The sequence below is a fragment of the Microtus pennsylvanicus genome, chromosome 12 (assembly GCF_037038515.1).
Source record: "Microtus pennsylvanicus isolate mMicPen1 chromosome 12, mMicPen1.hap1, whole genome shotgun sequence".
Lineage (NCBI taxonomy): Eukaryota > Metazoa > Chordata > Mammalia > Rodentia > Cricetidae > Microtus > Microtus pennsylvanicus.
The window spans coordinates 4,349,533-4,368,370 of record NC_134590.1 but is presented as its reverse complement, the minus strand read 5'-3'; positions in this window follow the sequence as shown (position 1 = coordinate 4,368,370).

Sequence of the window (18,838 nt, the reverse complement as noted above, 5' to 3'; positions counted from 1 at the left end):
GTGGCCCATTTCGGATCTAATAGCACAGTTTTCTTATTCTGGGCACTGCAGGCAATCATGAGTCTTTTCATTGACTGCCACACCTACAATCAGAAGAATCTGTGACCAATCCTGAGGGCAGAACAAAACCATGGATACAAATCTGAGTATTTAGAAGGCAGTTTGAGCACATGTCCATCTAGCAAAATAATAGTAATATGTTCCCCAACAATGGCCTTAGCAACCAGCTTGTGGTCAAATTTGCCTTACAAGGCCTGAGTTCTCTCCATTGGAAAGGGTCTCAAGTCTCAACAGGAAAGCAAATAATGATCCCATAAATGCATGTCACCGTTATTGCAGAAATGAGCACACAGTTCTCCCCTTTCCAAAATCTTGTGTGTGTGTGTGTGTGTGTGTGTGTGTTTGTGAATGAGAGAGCTGTTTGAGAGTGTGTGTTTGAGTGTGTGTAAGTGAGAATGAGAAAGAGTTGTGTGTGTGTGTGGGTGGGTGGGTGCGAGTGCGCCCACGCATGTGTGCATGCTAGCACAAAAGCACACACATGTGTGTCACTGTGGAGACCAGATATTAATGTCTGGTGTCTTCTTTATTTTTTTGAGACAGGATCTTTCACTGAACTGAGAGCTCACTGATTCAGCTTTTTATTTCCTGGTAAGAAGCTTCCGAATCTTCGTCTCCATCCCTTTCCCCTCTTAGCAACAGGATTACGGATTTATATTTCTATGTTGGGGTGGGGTTCTGAACTCAGGTCCTCATACTAATCTGGAAAGTTTCCCTATCATTCCCACCATCTTCCTGACCCCTGTCAAGTCCTTTTATAGCGGAATCTGAGCGTTCAGAAGCCAAACCCCTCACAAGGCAATCACTTCCTAAAAACCACCCTTGGGCTGCATTGGAAATTAAATATTGGCATGAATTTCAAAGGGGCAAAAACATTCAAAACAAGGCATCTGCAATAGGATTAAATCAAATTGATGCTTTATTGTAACTAAGAATCTCTTTCATAACCAGACATAATGAGATAGACTTGGTTCCACAATAAGGTTAACTAGGAATAAGTAGAGAAAATTATGAACATCTGTATAAATAATCTTTTTAAAGTTCTAATAATTTATTTGAGTAAAACCTTTTAGTTTAGAAATAAATTAAGAATTCAGTGGTTGAAAAGCAGAAAAGCTTGGATATTGAGGCAATTATATTCTGAATTTAATTTCTGCTATTAAATAATTATTCTTTTGGAAGATTATTGCCTTGTGCAACCTTGTAATTAATTTCTTATAATGTTGAGAGAAAGCAGAAGTAGACTGAGCCGTGGAAGCTCTTCTATGTCCACCTCTTTCTGAGTCTCCACAAATGGGATTGTTGCCCATCATTTCCTTCATTCTACATACACTTCCTATGTTTACATGCATGTACACACATGTTCCTTTTTATTTGATGAAGGCGTAAGTCACAAACAATGCCAATTTGGGATTATGATTAATAGGGTGATATTTATTTAAAGGGGAAAAAACTTACAGATCACTTTCAGCCCTCTGCGTAACCAGGAAGGAAGTCAAGTCACCGGCGGAGCAGGAAGTGAAGAGAGAGAGGAGAGGGAAGTGGCCGCTTTTTTAAAGGGAGAGAGACCACGCCCCAAGGGGCTGGTATCTCAGCGGCAATAGGCTGGAGGAGTGGGAGGACCTCCCGTAACACCTCCCCCTTTTGTTTAAATAAGAGAGTTCTAAACCTACTATGAAATTATATACAATAAGTACAAATATCCTATTCTAACTAGCTTAGGTCTTGTATAATAAATAACTTGGCCAAGTCATGAGAGAAAGTAACTACATTTATATAGTCTTCAACCCCATCAAAGATCTGAGAAGGGAAATAATGTTACCTGGGTAATTAGGAAGTTCAGTAAAACAACTTCCAAAACATGCAACAAATCACAGAGACAACTAGCTACCTAGGCAATCACCCAAAGTCACATTAGCAGCGTTGAAGCAACCAACTTTGGCTAAGGCCTAACATAACTGACACACCATTTTCAAAGGCAAGCAACTTTCAAAACTATCTTACCCTGTCTTGGCAGGATAAGACAGCCCTGTTTTATCCATTGATGCATGCTCTGTATCTTTGTCAGTGGTTGAGGTATGGGCATTTCTTTGCCCCAAGGCCAGTTCTGCCAAAAAGAAATGCTCCAGGTGGAGTGTCTTTGGTGCTCAACATTCTCTCGGGAATAGAGTGGTGTTGCCAGGAGCAATTGTGTCTCACTACCACAAAACTCTGAGTTAGATTAAAGGCCATTTTCTACAGCTCTTTGAAGAAGTTGAAGATTATCTATCTATACTGAGTATAATCTCTATATATCTAAAGAACCTGATTAGTCTAATTATAAATGACAAACTTAGATGACTATTAGTCTATATAATCCTCAATATCTATCTAACTTAAAGACTAAGACAATAAACGACTGTGAAACAAATGAGGACAATGACCTCCAAATATAAACAATGTACAAATATACATTGCAGTGGGTAAATATATACCAATACACGAACATTATATAAGTATCTTAATCAGAGGTAGAAATGTACACTGCAATATGATAAATATATACAATATATATATGTCAATACATAAAAAATGTTTTAAACAGAGGTAGAAACATGAATGCATACAATAGTCAATACAATTTAACTTTGTATCAATATACAAGAATCTATATCAATATATTTGTCTAACAACAGTAACTCACAATTACAAATCTATTATCCCATCATCCCTCTTTTTTTTTTTTTTTTTTTTTCAAAATGATCCCTGAGCTTATAAAATTCCTCCCCCAACCCTCAATCGTATACTAATTATAATCAACCCCTAAATGATGTCCCTAAACCCAAGGGCAAACTTTACTGGGAGAGGGGACGTCGTCCTCTAAAATTACTTCCAGCTGTCATAGGGGCGACGTTCTTTCTGGGGGATCCTGTGAAAGTAAAATGATGGTTAAATTTCAAGATCAATGTCTTTTAAAATTGCAAATAGTCTCTGAGTATTTTGTGGAGGTCTGGCCAGAATGTTGTACAAGATGTGCACCATTTCAGCTAACCAAGTTGGAACTGTCTTGTGCAGCTGGTACCCAAAGCAGGTCTTGTTGTAGCGCTATCAGTATCTGACGTCATATCAACCAGGTGGAGTTGTTGTTATGGGGCCCCATCTTCTGCCTGGAAACTTCAAATGTCACTTCAGGAAAAACTCATTGTTCATTATGAAAAACTTAAGCATTAATCATATAGACACACACACATATATATATATATTCAATGAAAGACATGATAGATATATTCAATGAAAAGTATGATAGATATGAAGAAAAGCAAAGATGTTTTCTAAACTCATATTTCTTTCTGTCCCACATCATGGCTCTTGACATGAGACAGAAACTCCAGAAACTCTGGGTTTTTCTCTTACTAACAGGCTTGGAATTGGAGAGGGACTGAGCCAGAGTCCAACTTCAAAACCAGCTTTATAAATTTAGAAATATGGTTTAATATTACTTACACAACCCATTCAGTTTTCTTGATATTTCCTATCGGGCAGGTATTTTTCCATCTGTCAGTATCCAAACATCCAGGGTCCCTTGAATTTCTCAAAGATGAGTGTTTTCCTGTGGAGATAAGAACAGAACCCTGCCCCGATTCTATATGTTTTTCTTACCACCTGTATGAATATCATCATTGTGGATAAGTTGTCATTTCTCCTTTCCAAGAGGTTTCTCCTCTTCAAATCGAAACTTTATTAATTTTGATGGTATCCACAATTTTTCTTCTCCTGTGGAAACAAGAGCAAAACCCCTTCCCCAACGTAGCACATCTCCTGGCTTCCACTGAGAGGTCAGCACATCTTTGAAATAAATCGGTTGATTTAGTTCAGCAGACTTTTCCATTATCCAATGTCTTTCTGCTGCTGTCGTTCCTTTCTCATTAGCGTTAAGAAAATTCAAGGTTAATAAAGCATTATGTAATCTATTTCTGGGGGTATTTTCGGTCCCTTTCTGTTTGTTCAGCATATCCTTTATAGTACGATTTGATCTTTCTATAACTGCCTGACCTGTAGGATTATTTGGTATACCTGTAATGTGTTTTATATTATAATAATCAAAAAAGCGTTTCATTTTCTTAGATACATATGCTGGACCATTGTCTGTCTTTATTTGTGCAGGTATACCCATGATGGCCATAACTTCCAATAAATGTGTGATTACTGAATCAGCCTTTTCTGAGCTCAGGGCAGTAGCCCATTGAAAACCTGAATACGTGTCTATGGTGTGGTGTACATATTTTAATTTACCAAATTCCATAAAGTGGAACACATCCATCTGCCAGATTTCATTTCTCTTAGTGCCCTTTGGGTTACTCCCTGCAGGCAACGGTGTTTGATTATAGAAAGAACAAGTAGGACATCTCTTTATAATGTCCTTAGCTTGTTGCCAAGTAATGGAAAATTCTTTCTTTAGGCCTTTACTATTGACATGATGCTTCTTATGAAATTCTGAGGCCTGCAACACACTTCCAATCAATAATTGATCAATCTCAGCATTGCCTTGGGCTAGAGGACCAGGCAGACCTGTATGGGAACGGATGTGTGTTATGTACATCGGACAAAGCCTGTTCCTGATTATGTCTTGTACCTGGATAAACAATGAAGTCAACTCTGTGTCATCTGGTATAAATTCAGCGGTTTCAATATGCAAGATAACTCTTTCTGCATATTGTGAATCTGTAACTATATTAAGAGGTTCTTTAAAATCCCTTAGCACCATAAGAATGGCATATAATTCTGCCTTCTGGACAGAATTATAAGGGCTTTGTTCCACCTTACTCAATTCATCTGACTTGTAACCTGCTTTCCCTGATTTATTTGCATCAGTATAGAACGTACGGGCTCCAGTTATTGGAGCATCACGTACAATTCTAGGAAGAATCCAAGAAGTTCTTTTTATGAGGTTAAGTCTACCACTTTTGGGATAGTTGCTATTAATTTCTCCCAAAAAATTAGCACAAGCTCTTTGCCACGGTTCATTGTCTTCCCATAACTTTTTTATTTCTTCAGTAGTAAAAGGCACTATAATTTCTGCTGGGTCTATACCTGCTAGTTGACGAAGTCTCAGCTTACCTTTTATAATTAATTCAGAGACTTTTTCCACATAAGTTTTTAATTTTTTACTTGGTTTATTAGGTATAAATATCCACTCTAAAATAATATCTTCCCTCTGCATTAGAATCCCTGTAGGAGAAATTCTGGAAGGCAATATGACTAGGATGCAGCTAAGATTTGGGTTCACCCTATCCACATGTGCCTCCTGTAATTTTTCCTCAATCATTGTCAGTTCCTTTTCTGCTTCAGCTGTCAGTTTTCTTGGACTATTCAAATCTTTATCACCATCTAAGGTTTTGTTTAAATGAACTATTAGATCAGGTGTTATCCCAACAGCTGGTCGTAGACTGGAAATGTCTCCTAACAATCTTTGGAAGTCATTAAGAGTCTTTAACCGGTCTCTCCTAATTTGTGCCTTTTGCGTTTTAATTTTTTCTAACCCTATTCTGTAACCTAGGTAATTAATAGAGTTTCCTCTTTGAATCTTTTCAGGGGCAATTTGTAATCCCCACCTAGGCAAGACTTTCTTTACTTCTTCAAACATCCTTTCTAAAGTATCTTTATTTGAATCAGATAACAAGATGTCATCCATGTAATGATAAATAATGGACTTGGGGAATTGTTTACGAATTATTTCCAATGGCTTACTTACAAAATATTGGCACAGTGTAGGACTATTGAGCATACCCTGTGGGAGGACAGTCCATTGATATCTCCTATTGGGCTGAGAATTATTATAAGTAGGCACTGTAAAGGCAAATTTTTCTCTATCCTTTTCTTGTAACGGTATAGTGAAAAAACAATCTTTCAAATCAATAACTATAAGAGGCCATCCTTTTGGTAACAGAGAAGGCAAAGGAATTCCAGATTGTAGTGAGCCCATAGGTTGAATTACTTTGTTGACAGCTCTTAGATCTGTCACCATTCTCCATTTACCAGATTTCTTTTTTACAACAAACACAGGAGAATTCCAAGGGCTGGTTGATTCTTCAATGTGGTGAGCATTTAGTTGCTCCTGCACCAGCTGTTCCAATGCCTGTAGTTTATCTTCAGCTAGAGGCCACTGTTTGATCCATATTGGCTTCTCAGTTAGCCATTTTAAAGGTAGGGCTGTTGGTACCTCTAAAGGTTTGGTATTTGCTGTATGTTCTTGTACAGCCTGAATGGCTAGTGACCTTTTTCCATAATACCTCATCATATCTTTCCCAGAATTATGAGTTCCTGGAACTACAGGAATGTTAATCTGGGTATTCCATTGCTGTAACAGGTCACGGCCCCATAAATTTATGGCAATATTGGCTATATATGGCCTTAGTCTTCCTATTTGCCCTTCGGGCCCTATGCATTCAACCCATCTTGTGCTTTGTTTTACACGAGATAGGGTTCCAATTCCCAGGAACTGAACATCTACCTCTTGAAGAGGCCAATTCGGATGCCAAGATTCTGGGGTAATGATACTTACATCCGCACCTGTGTCTAATAAGCCTTCAATAAAAGTGCCATTTATACAGACTCTTAGCTTTGGTCTTTGATCATTAATAGAAGTCTGCCAAAATATACGTTTACTCTGTCCAACTGGGTTTTTTGACTCATCCTCCACATGGATTTCATCATTTAGACCAGTATTACTTTTTGCAGCAGAAATTGGAGCTTTTAATTTTCTTGGTGAGGCACGTTCTCCACTGTGACTGGGAATGACTGGGCCACTGTTGGCTTGGGGGCCTGCGAGAGGCCCCTCAAGGAGTTTCCCGACGGTATCGGGTTGCCTTGTTTGTCTGTTGTTGACCTGCATTCATTGGACCAATGTCGGCCTTTACCGCATCTCCTACATATACCTGAAGGCCTAGGTCTCCTATCTTTGTCATTCCCAGAGGAGATAATATTCCTAGAAATTCTGTGCCTGCAATCCCTTTTCAGATGTCCTAATTTACCACAATTAAAACACCTGGCAGTTTGATGTCTCCTCATTGCTGTGGAAATCGCTTCTCCTACCCAAGATTCATCGTTATAGCTAAACGTCTCAACATTCATCGTATGCTGAATCCATTCATCCATAGGTGCTGATCTAGACTTTAAAGGCCCAATTATCTTTTTGCATTCTATGTTTGCATTCTCAAAAGCTAGAGATTCAAGAAGTATTCGTCTAGCTTCTGGGTCTGTTACCCCTATGTCCAGAGCCTTAATTAATCTTTGCAAAAAGTCAATAAAGGGTTCTCTCTGTCCCTGCCTAATTCTGGTATATGATTCAACCCTTTTTGCTGGATCTTGTATCCTATTCCAAGCATTTAAAGCTGCTTGGTGACATAGACACAGTACTTCATCATCATAAAGAGCTTGGACCTGTGGATCAGCATATTCTCCTGCACCAAGAATTTGATCTTGGGAAACCTCAATACCTTTTGCTCTTCCTTGCTGTTCCATATGTTTGGATTCTTCTCTGAAATAAATTCCAAACATCAAGGAAGGTCCATTATCTAAAACTGCAGACACTAACTGATGGAAATCATGGGGGGTAGCTCTAGCATTAGAAGCCCAAGTCCTTATCATTTCCTTTACGTATGCAGAGTGCAAGCCAAAATTAACAATAGCTTGCTTAATTTCTTTTAGATCATTCATTGCTATTGGCGTCCATCTAGCTTCTCTGACTCCCTTTGAGCCTTTAGAAGTTGACGCTTTGTCAGAATTAAGTATAGGGTATGCTGCTAAAACCTTTGGTAAGCCAGTTCTAATAGCTGGTGTTGGCATTGTATTCTGTCCTTGTGCCTTATTACTCTGTTCACCAGCTCCAATCATTTCTTCAATCATTTCAAGTCTTTTTATTATTGTCTCTTTTGAATCCTTAATCTCCTGACCTGCATGAGTTTCTAGTAAAGATTGTATGGTTCTTAGGAGTGCCATGATCTTCCTAAATGATAGAATATGCAAAAAAATACTGAAACCTAGTAACCAGTAAATTAAGTTATCCCCATAGTCATATAAACCTTGCATGATATAACCCATTGTATTGGTAACCAGAACAGTAAAATTCGCGTTGGAAACGGGAACTGCCATATTACCTATTATCCAGCAGGTGGCGCTGTTGCCAAGTCTCGACGAAAACACGGTCCTGTTTCAAAGTCCGCCTAGTATTTGTTAAAAACTGGAAAATGTAAGTTGCTCAACAAAGTAAATGTAATTAAATCAATTCCAGAGATGGAACCAGAAACCAGAATCCAGGGGTAGGGAAGAGCAACCTGGAAGCCGCTTATGCCTCCACGTGACAGAGTCACCCTGAGGGGTTGCAGCTTTCAGCAACCACGTGCTCTGGTTTGCGCCACTTAAGAGCTGTGCTTGCAAGGGAGATTTGAAAACGACTCAGAAAAGAGCAAATCACGCGGGCAGAGACTTCGCGGGCCTGTGGAGTTTAAATCCACAGGCAGCGGCTGAGGAAGCAACTGCTCCCGCCAAGCTGAACAAGCGCCCGCCAAGCCGAACTTGCGGCCGCCAAGCCGAACTTCCGGCCGCCAAGCCGAACTCGCGGCTGCGAGCCGGGAGAGGTTCTAAAACCAAACGTTGGGCGCCAAATGAAGGCGTAAGTCACAAACAATGCCAATTTGGGATTATGATTAATAGGGTGATATTTATTTAAAGGGGAAAAAACTTACAGATCACTTTCAGCCCTCTGCGTAACCAGGAAGGAAGTCAAGTCACCGGCGGAGCAGGAAGTGAAGAGAGAGAGGAGAGGGAAGTGGCCGCTTTTTTAAAGGGAGAGAGACCACGCCCCAAGGGGCTGGTATCTCAGCGGCAATAGGCTGGAGGAGTGGGAGGACCTCCCGTAACAATTTGAAAATGCTAAATTATAACACCTTTCACAAAAAAATCACCAAAATTTACGCTTTCATTTAAAAGTCTTGATCTCTAAAAAAAATCTCTTTTATTTAACTCTAACACATATGTAATACATGACCTTTTAATGCTCTGACTCTACAATGCCCCTTATGACATGGGATCATGTTTGGGTCCTCTCACAGTCCCCTCCCCGGGATACAGTGGTGACAGAACGCTGCTTCCCCGGCGCAGTTACAGGAAACCTTCAGTCCCCACTCACTGCTGCTCCTAACACTGTCATCTTAGCTTTCATGGAAGCTGTTCTGCTAGAGAAGGGATCCTCCAGACAAAAAGGAACTGCATTCCCTCTTGGGTGACACTTCATCAGTTCTGTAGAGACTCTCGTACAGGAGCCCCAGGCACACATCCTAACCCATAGGGATACTGGAGTGGACATACATGCTATTTTATAATAGTGATGTCAAGATGGCTTGATATTCAGTAGCACATACTTAATAGATGGATGTTACAAAACTTAAAAGCTATAAGATTTCTGTCGCATTTCTCACTGTGTTAACCAGAGCAAGAATCACCACCAGTACTCATCTAGAGAATCTTACAATACTTAAAACTTTTAACAACAATCTGTAATAAGCATGTCTGATATTATCATTTGTAGTAATAAGGACTTAGGCTAGAATCTTCCCGGTAAGACCGGTGCTCACAGATTATTAGAGATGGGTTGATCGGGATATCAGAATTAGCCAGTAAGGGCTAGAGCTAAAGAGCCAAGCAGTGTTTAACAGAATACAGTGTCCGTGTAATTATTTCGGGGCATAAGCTAGCCGAGCAGGCGGCTGGGGTGTTGGGGACGCAGCCCCGCCACCGCCCATATTACTACAATCATTTTTATCAAAATTCTCTGATGCACAAATTGTGTCCAGATCTTAGAGGCTACAGAGGTGGCTCGGTAGGTTAAGCCCTTCCTGCAGAAACCCTAGGGTCAGAATTGGATGCCGGGTGAGGGTGCTTCCCTGTCTTTGACTCTAGCACTCTAGAAATGTGATGCAAAGTGGTCAGCTAGACTAGACGAATAGTAAGCTCCAGATTCAAGCAGGAGACCCTGCATATGTACAAGGTAGCAAGAGCTTGAGGAAGACAAGTGATATCAACCTATATATGCTTACACATGCATGCATACCTACACATATATGTGAACACATGTATATGAATACCCATATATACCACACACATGCCCCAGAGAAAGGTCTTTGGGTTAGATAGGAGCATAGAGAATCACTATGTGAGTACCTGGGAAGGAGACAGTCAAAGTTACTCATGAGTTTCAGTTGAGTTGTGTCAGGTATATTAGTGCTATTTACAACTTCCATAAATTCAAACACCTTAATATTAATAAGATTTTATAATGTGAAACCTATTGCTTATAATAAAAATGGATCCGAAGAAGATCATTACATGTACATCCCTCATATCTTTGATATAGCCAGTGACACTCTTTACCAGGAGGAATAATCCATGCATCCACCCTATATATAAAATACTGTTCATTGCTCCTCAAAAATACCTTCATGTGACTGGAAACAACAGGGTCAGAACTACTGGGAAGGATGACTCACATCTGAGAGGAAGAATGGACTAGGGCTACGATGGTGGCTCAGTGTGTGAAGCACCGTCTGTTCACATGAGGACAGAGTTCAGACACCAGAACACCTAAAAAAGGTCAGGCTGGCGTGTAATTCCAGATCTCAGAGGGAAAGCTGGCCAGCTAGAGTAGCCACAGGGAGAGACTCAGCTTGTAAGCAAAGTGGGGAGGGATAGAAGAAGACTCCCAACACCACATCTGGACAGTAGACACAAGCACACACACGTATGTGTATCCCTCACACATGTTAACCTACTTCTACACATACACACGTACACACATAAAAGTGAAAACAAAACCCAGATAGATTTAAAGAAGAGTACATTTCACTCAGAAAAAAAGATGCAATCCTTTTCTGGAAAGGGCCGGGCACTAACTGTTCATGGTTTGCAGACCAGAGAGGGCTTTCACAATGGCCCAGCTCCACCGCCACAGCTGATACATAAATGGAGGATGTTGCCATCTTCTAATAAAAGGCTACTTTTAGTTGGACATGTCTTATCCTCCAAGGATAATATGTCGGAGATTTTGTTCCCAATGTGGAAGTGTTGAGATGGTAGGCCTATTTAAAGCAGGGTGTCTGTAGGACATTGAGGATGTGATCTTAAAAGGAATTGTGAAAGCCTAGTTCGTCTCTGGTTTCTTGGTTCAAGACACAACTTATTACTGTCCCTCACACACTTTCTTAATTGTCATCTCCCACACTATGACACCATCAATTATTTTTATCTATCATATTATACTATGCCCCTGTAGAGAGATCTCTGTACCACAATTATGCTGATACAGGCATTAAGCCCTTGACCCACCCTCAAAACTATGCACAGTTATTCTTCATTGTAACAATGACAGCAACAACAAACCTAATGAACACAAATTTAATTTACAAAATTACTTGGCAGACAGATTGTCCCAATGCCTGGCTGACTTTGCTCACACGCCTGAATCACCATAATTTGGTAAAGATAAAGGGCTTATGAAGCTGAGGTCTTTCAGTCTGGCACCCAATTAAAAGCATGCCCAGATGAGAAAACATCCAGATGCCATGAAGAAACACCTCCTCTCATGGTGCCAATCTACCGCTGCTTCCTGGGTCCTCTGAATCGACCCACTGAGTCTTTCTTATTTGAATCATAAATTTCACCTGTCTCTATATTTATAATTTTTTGTAACTCTAGAATTTGAGTTTTAAAGCTGAAACAGAGCCAGCCATATGTTCCTACATCCTTTGAGGAGTGGAAGAGCCAGCCATGTGTTCCTGCATCCTTTGAGGAGTGGAAGAGCCAGCCATGTGTTCCTGCATCCTTTGGGTAGTGGGCTAAGTGCTTGGCCTTGTCTTCTGCCTATGAGGATGACACTCGGGATAGATACCAGGATCATAAGAAACAACAGCTGCCTCAATTTGTTAAAGCTCTGTGAAAATAGTATGTTTTATTTTTTAAAAAATGAATGTACTATATTAAATATAACAAAAATTTTATTGTTTTAAAAAAATGGAAAATCAAAATGCATTTCATTTATTTTCATGCCAGCCATAACTATAGGAGTTGAGTGAGCTCTACATTTCTCCTTCTAACGTCAGGATGCCAGGGGTATAAAGTGGATTCCTGAGAGACAGAACTTGATCAAACAAGACACGTTTGAAATCTTCTCGGAGATTAAAATGCCACAGCTTGTGTCTGGAGCAGCTCCCCATAAACAAAAATAAAGATGAAACCCAAGTCTGAGGAGCTGCAGAAATGGCTAAAAGCAGAAAAAAAGCCACTTTCTGGCCCAGCCTCCACTTCCTCCACAACCCAGACGAGTGGGTGGGCCAGCCTTGCCAATGAGGAGCACAGAAGATCTTCAGAAGCTGTGCCGAGAACTCTGGCTAACCCCTTGACCAGCTTCGGATCCCCAGACCAAAGTCCCCCAAGGGTCAGAGGATATTGAACTCCACAGGAAAGGGTCAAATGCTAGCTCCCAACCAGAACAGCTTCTGGCCTAGGCCACAGCTTCCTCTAATTATGGTTATCTTCACATTAGGGTGGGGGAATGCTTTAAAATACTTCAGGTTTCCTAGAATTTACCACCAACACAATATCTGATCTGGTAACCAGATACTAGTTAGCATATTAGTAACATCACATGAATTTTAGAAATTAGGAAGCAAAACACAGTGGTAAATATGCAAGCATGTAATATATAATATGTAAGTATGACATTTTGGTCACATGACTTAGTCATGTGAATCTAGTGACACAAGTTTCAAATTCAAATCTGTAGATGAGCAACATTATAACATCACAGTATTGTGTTCATTAGGACAATATCTGCCTGATTGATGTCAGATCCTGAAGGCAAGAGAAACATAGATCTTAGTCACGTGATACCCAACCATGGTCCACGGTCAGCAGATGACCTAAGACAGGTCCTTGCCACTAGGCTCCCCCAAAAATGCTTCCAAATCACCCTATTTGGACAAATGGTGAGGAAGACACAGAAGACAATTAGGGATGCTTCTGTCTGAGAGTGAAATACATCCCACTGCCAAAAACTAGTCACATCTGGATGCCAGGAAGACTGGAAGTGTGGCCTCGGAATGTTGTCACCTCCCAGCCACTACCTTGAAAAGGATGCAGCCTTGCTAGAGCAGCAGCCGCTGTTACCGCTACTGGCTTAGATACTAGAAGGGGTTCAGATGTAGTAATGCATGGTTAACTACAGAATGTGCCTTTATCCATGGCACCTGCCAAATTACAAACAATTCATTTGTAATTTGCTGGATTGAGAAAAGTATTCAAGGCCATTGCCCTATGCATTCAGCATGCAGCTGACAACAGCCCACGGTGTGTAAGAGTATGCTTCGTATTTGTTAACCACAAAGAGGTACAATGACATTCTTTCATGCTGTGTGGCTCATGACTTTTGCATGTCATTAGCTTTCGGGGTGACATATGTTGAAAAAACATGCAAAGTTTTTCATTTGTGTTAGATACAAGCTTGTCAGACAAAACTATTCACTCTATGAGATTTCTCTCATTAACACACACATAATACACATACACGTATAATGTAGTATGTGTTGTATAATGTAGTATTGGTTGTATACACACATGTGTTAGTATGCATGCATGTGGAGGCCAGAGGACAACTTCAGGCTTTATTCCTCTTGTGCTGTCTATATAAATTTTTATTTCTATCTGTCTATCTATCTATCTGTCTGTCTGTCTGTCTGTCTATCTAATCTATCTATCTATCTATCTATCTATCTATCTATCTATCTATCTATCTATCTATCTATCTATCTATCATCTATCTAATCTATCTATCTATCTATATCTATCTATCTAATCTATCTATCTATCTATCTATCTATCTATCTATCTATCTATCTATCTATCTAACTATTTATCTATTTATTTACTGAGGCAAAGTCTCTCACTAGCCTGGGACTCAGCGAGCATCTTAGGCTACCCAATGAGTCCTGAAAATTCAAATGTCTCTACCTCCCCAGGGCTAGAACCATAAGCCTATACAAGTATACTTGGCTAGCTTTGTTTCTGTTTCTTTTCCCTTTGTTTTCTTTGTTCGTCTTTCTTTCCAGGGAGGATTCTGTGGATCCAGTTCAGATCTTTGTGCTTAAAAGGCAGTCTTCCTTGACTGAGCTATCTCCCGATCCCTCCAATCTATGTTCAAGAAGTAAGTAAATCTGTTAAATAGAAATGACTAGCTTCTAGTAAAAGAATCTGAAAAATATTCACGTTATAAATGCCAAATTAGGATCGTTGTTGGAACTAATTGACGTCATGCACACTTAAACATTCTGTAGATATATATGAGTCTCACAAAACGTACAATTGTCGGTATTGTAATTATTATTTTGAATGTCTCGACTTTGAACAAGCAAAGGTGGGTTTGTGGTTGCTCTTTCTCACCACAGAAAGAAGTATATGCCGAGAGCCCTGTGATTATGGGGAATATTTATAGAAAGAATAGCAGCAGAAGTTGTTTTAAGGGCAGCCTGGGTAGAAAGGGCCCAGCATTTGGTCACAAGATTTCATTCTGTATAACTCTCCAACAATCTCATTGGATGCAAAGTGAAATTAAAAGGTTGTCTGGATATCACATCCATGGATGCTTGGAAATGAAGAGGATGTGAGCGTGGAAAATGAAATCTAAAAACGTCTCAGATTATGGTCAGGCTTGATATGCCTGATCTGTGTGGTAATAAAACTGTCCCCAAAGCCGCAGACTCCCTCTTCCAGGAAAGAAACAGCTAATCTGTTTGGTTTCGATCTCCTACTCAGGATGTGACAGAATCTGGCCCACACTGAGAAAATGCCCGGAGAAAACCTATGTTGTGGGAAACCAGGAGAGTCATTTCCAGCACATGAGAGACTGACAGTAAAGTCATTTGTTGAATGAGTTGTTGCTTCTAGAAATACGGCTTAGGGCCTGCAAGACATACCTGAGTGAAGGTAGACAGCTCTTGAGGAATAGCACCTAAGGTTGACCTCTGACCCCCGCGTGTACCACACACACCCACACAACACAGACCGTGTGTTAAATGAAATAAAAACAGCTTGGTTTTTTTTTTTTACCAGTTTAATAATGTTTGTTTGTTTTTCATCTTTATTTAAAGTATGGGAAAGAATGCATGATATTCTGCTATAGATAAACAACTCAACTTCTCGACTTCCTGCTGGTTCCTGTTCTATCCGTGACTCTATTAGCTGCTTCTGTTTCAGCCACCTGACTGCTTCTCCTGTTGTGATGTCAATATTGTATTTCCCAGGAACTTAAACGAAACACAAATAATAGAAGCTTAGAGCTGATACTGACCTTAAAATAAACCTGATCAACTCTATCAGAGAGCAGAATCCTGTGGAAAAAAATGGGGAGAAACATAAGTTACTTTCAGTGGGATCTGGTGAATATGTTTAAGATGGGGCTTTATGAAAGAAACAGAAAAAAAAATGTCAGGAGCCATTTAACCTGCCTAAGAACAAGTGTTTATGGTAGCAGATTAATTTATTTTTTCACAAAATAAATATTGACACCTAAGCTGCAAGAAACATAGGAACTTATATTTTACTAAAGATTCAAGAAAAAATCAAGCTTGTGCTGCAAATTATTTATGTTGTGTGTGTGTGTGTGTCCCAGGATTCCTCAACAGTGAACAGCAAGCAAAGTGGGGTTTGAATATCCGCCTTAGCCTCTTTGCTAAGGCCCAGCTTTGGTCTCTTTCTCTTTTAGTTTTCTTATTTTGCTCTGCACTGAAATCATCACATTTGCATATCAATGTGTCATGGATTATCTCTCCAGAATTACTTAAACATCAGATTTTAACAAGTATTTCATAGAATGTTTATGTCCCTTCATACATTCTACAAAACATCTGTCATTGTTGCTTATTGTTACAATTAGATTTCTGCACAAACAAGGGCCTGTGGCTGCCAGATGTTTATCTTATTGTGGGGAGCAGCACTGTCCTCTTCAGAATCTCTTTGATTACCAGTGCCTGCATCAAAGTTGCTATAAGTGTAGATTTGGACCCTCCTATGATGGGTGATAGATGAGAAGGAAGACTTCCTGTTTGAGTCCAATCCCACAATGCTCCTTGATTGAGTCTCTCTATCCTGGGGTTCCCTTCTCAACCATGCCCCCTAACCCCAGTAACTACACAAATGTCAAATGTCTTCATATATTTTCATGTATAACCAGCTCCATCAGGACAAGAATGATGTCATCTGAGAATAAAATTAATTAGATCTACTTTAAAAGGCCTGTCACTTAAAGAACGTTAATGTGTCCCCAGTGTGAACAATGACACATTAATAAATAAATATTAGGAATTGAAACTGTAACTTGGTGGTAGAGCATGTGACTATTTCAGTGTAGAACAGGAAGCAAAGCAGAAGACAGGGCTGACTGGCTCTAGTTCCTTGGGTTCAATCCTAGGCACCCTTCGAAAGAAGGATGAGGAGGGAGAGAAAAGAGAGAGAAAGAATGAAAGATAGGGCTTAACTACACTGGTAAGGAGGAGCAGTGCTGGGAAACTCCTGCCCCTCCCCCAGCACCCAAGCTGAACTGCCTACTGGAAAGGTCTTTTTAAATAGATTCCTGCTGAGTCGGCAACAAGGCAGCCCTAGAGGTGAATTGGCTCCCTCCCTCTCTGCACCTCATTCTGGGAACCTAGAACAGGTATCTGGGAATTAGACTCTGGAATCTGGCTGTAGAATACTTCTGAATAGAGGGGGAAATCTGAGTCGAAACTGCAATGTTCTGTGAGCTGGAATTCTGGGATGAGCCGTGGGCCGGAAGAGACTGGAGAAAGGCTGAGTGTCCTCACCTCACCCTGTGAGGGCCAACATAAGCGGGACCGGCACCCTATCCTGCCCTAGCTGTAAGAGATACACAGTACCTGCCCCACAACAAGGGATGCACACTGGGTGCTACATGAAGGGTCCAAGAAACCAAATATCATAAAACCACACAAGTCAGTCGGTAAATAATGAAGTAGACATTTCTCAGGAGGCCAATGCAAAAGGCCAGTACACATATAAAAATATGTGACTGGCATCTTTAGCCTGCAGCAAAATGAAAAGTAAAAGTACATTGAGACCCCATCTCACTCTGGTCAAACAGCTCAGAGAGAAATCAGCTGATGAGGAAGTGGGGGAAGAGAGCACATTTATATATGGCTGGAGGAGTGCAGACTAGTTTAATCATTTCACTATAGAAACCAGCATGGGGCATTCTAAAAAAGCAAGCAAACAAACAAGAAGAAGAACAAAAGGAAGCAAACTCACCCAGGAGGATCAGATGGCAGGAAATAATCAAATTAAAAGCTGAAATCAACAAAATAAACACAAAGAAAACAATACAAAGAATCAATGATACAAAGAGTTAGTTCTTTGAGAAAATCAACAAAATATACAAATATTTATACAAACTAACCAAAAGGCAGAGAAAGAATATTCAATTTAACAAAATCAGAAGTAAAAAAGGGGACATAACAACAGACACAGAGGAAATCCAGCGAATCATTAGGTTATATTTAAAAAAACTGTACTCCACAAAATTGGAAAACTTAAAGGAAATGGACAACCTTCTGGATAAATATCATCTCCCAAAATTATATGAAGACCATATAAGCAAATTAAATAAACTGATAACTGCTAAAGAAATAGAAACAGTCATCAAAAGTCTCCCAACCAAAGAAAGCCCAGGAACAGATGGTTTCAGCGTAGAATTCTACAAGATTTTCAAAGAACTAATACCAATACTCCTCAAATTGTCTCACACAATAGAAACAGAAGGAACATTGCCAAATTCATTTTATGAGGCTACAATTACCCTGATACCCAAACCACATAAAGACATTCCTAAGAAAAAGAATTACAGACCAATCTCATTCATGAACATTGATGCAAAAATACTAAATAAAATACTGGTAAATCGAATCCAAGAACACGTCATAAAAATCATCCACCATGATCAAGTCTGCTTCATCCCAGAGATACAGAGATGGTTCAACATACAAAAATTTGTCAATATAATCTGCCATATAAAAAATCTGTTAAAAAACCCACATGATCATCATATTAGATGCTGAAAAAGCCTTTGACAGAATAAATATCCCTTCATGATAAAGGTCTTGGATGGAGAGAGCAAGAATACAAGGAACATACCTAAACATAATAAAGGCAATATACAGCAAGCCAACAGCCAATATAAAACTAAATGGAGAGAAACTCAAAGTGATCCCACTGAAATCAGGAGCAAAACAAGGTTATTCACTCTCTCATATATACTCAATATACTCCTTGAGAGTCTAACTAAAGCAATAAGACAGCAAAAGGAGATCAAGGGGATATAAATCAAAAAAGAAGAAATCAAACTATCACTATTTGTTGATGATATGAAGTGACCCCAAAAGTTCTATCAAGGTACTTCTACATCTCATAAACAGTAATGTAACAGGATACAAGATTAACTCAAAAAGATCAGTAGCCCTCCTTTACCCAAATGATAAATGGGCCAATAAAAAAATCAGAGAAACATCACCATTCACAATAGCACAAAACATCTCGGAGTAACTCTAACCAAACAAGTGGTAGTCTTCCATGATAAGAACTTTAAATCCTTGAAAAAGAAATTAAAGAAGACACCAGAAAATGGAAAGATCTCTCATGCTCTTGTGTAGGTAGAATTAACATAGTAAAAATGGCAATCTTACCAAAAGCA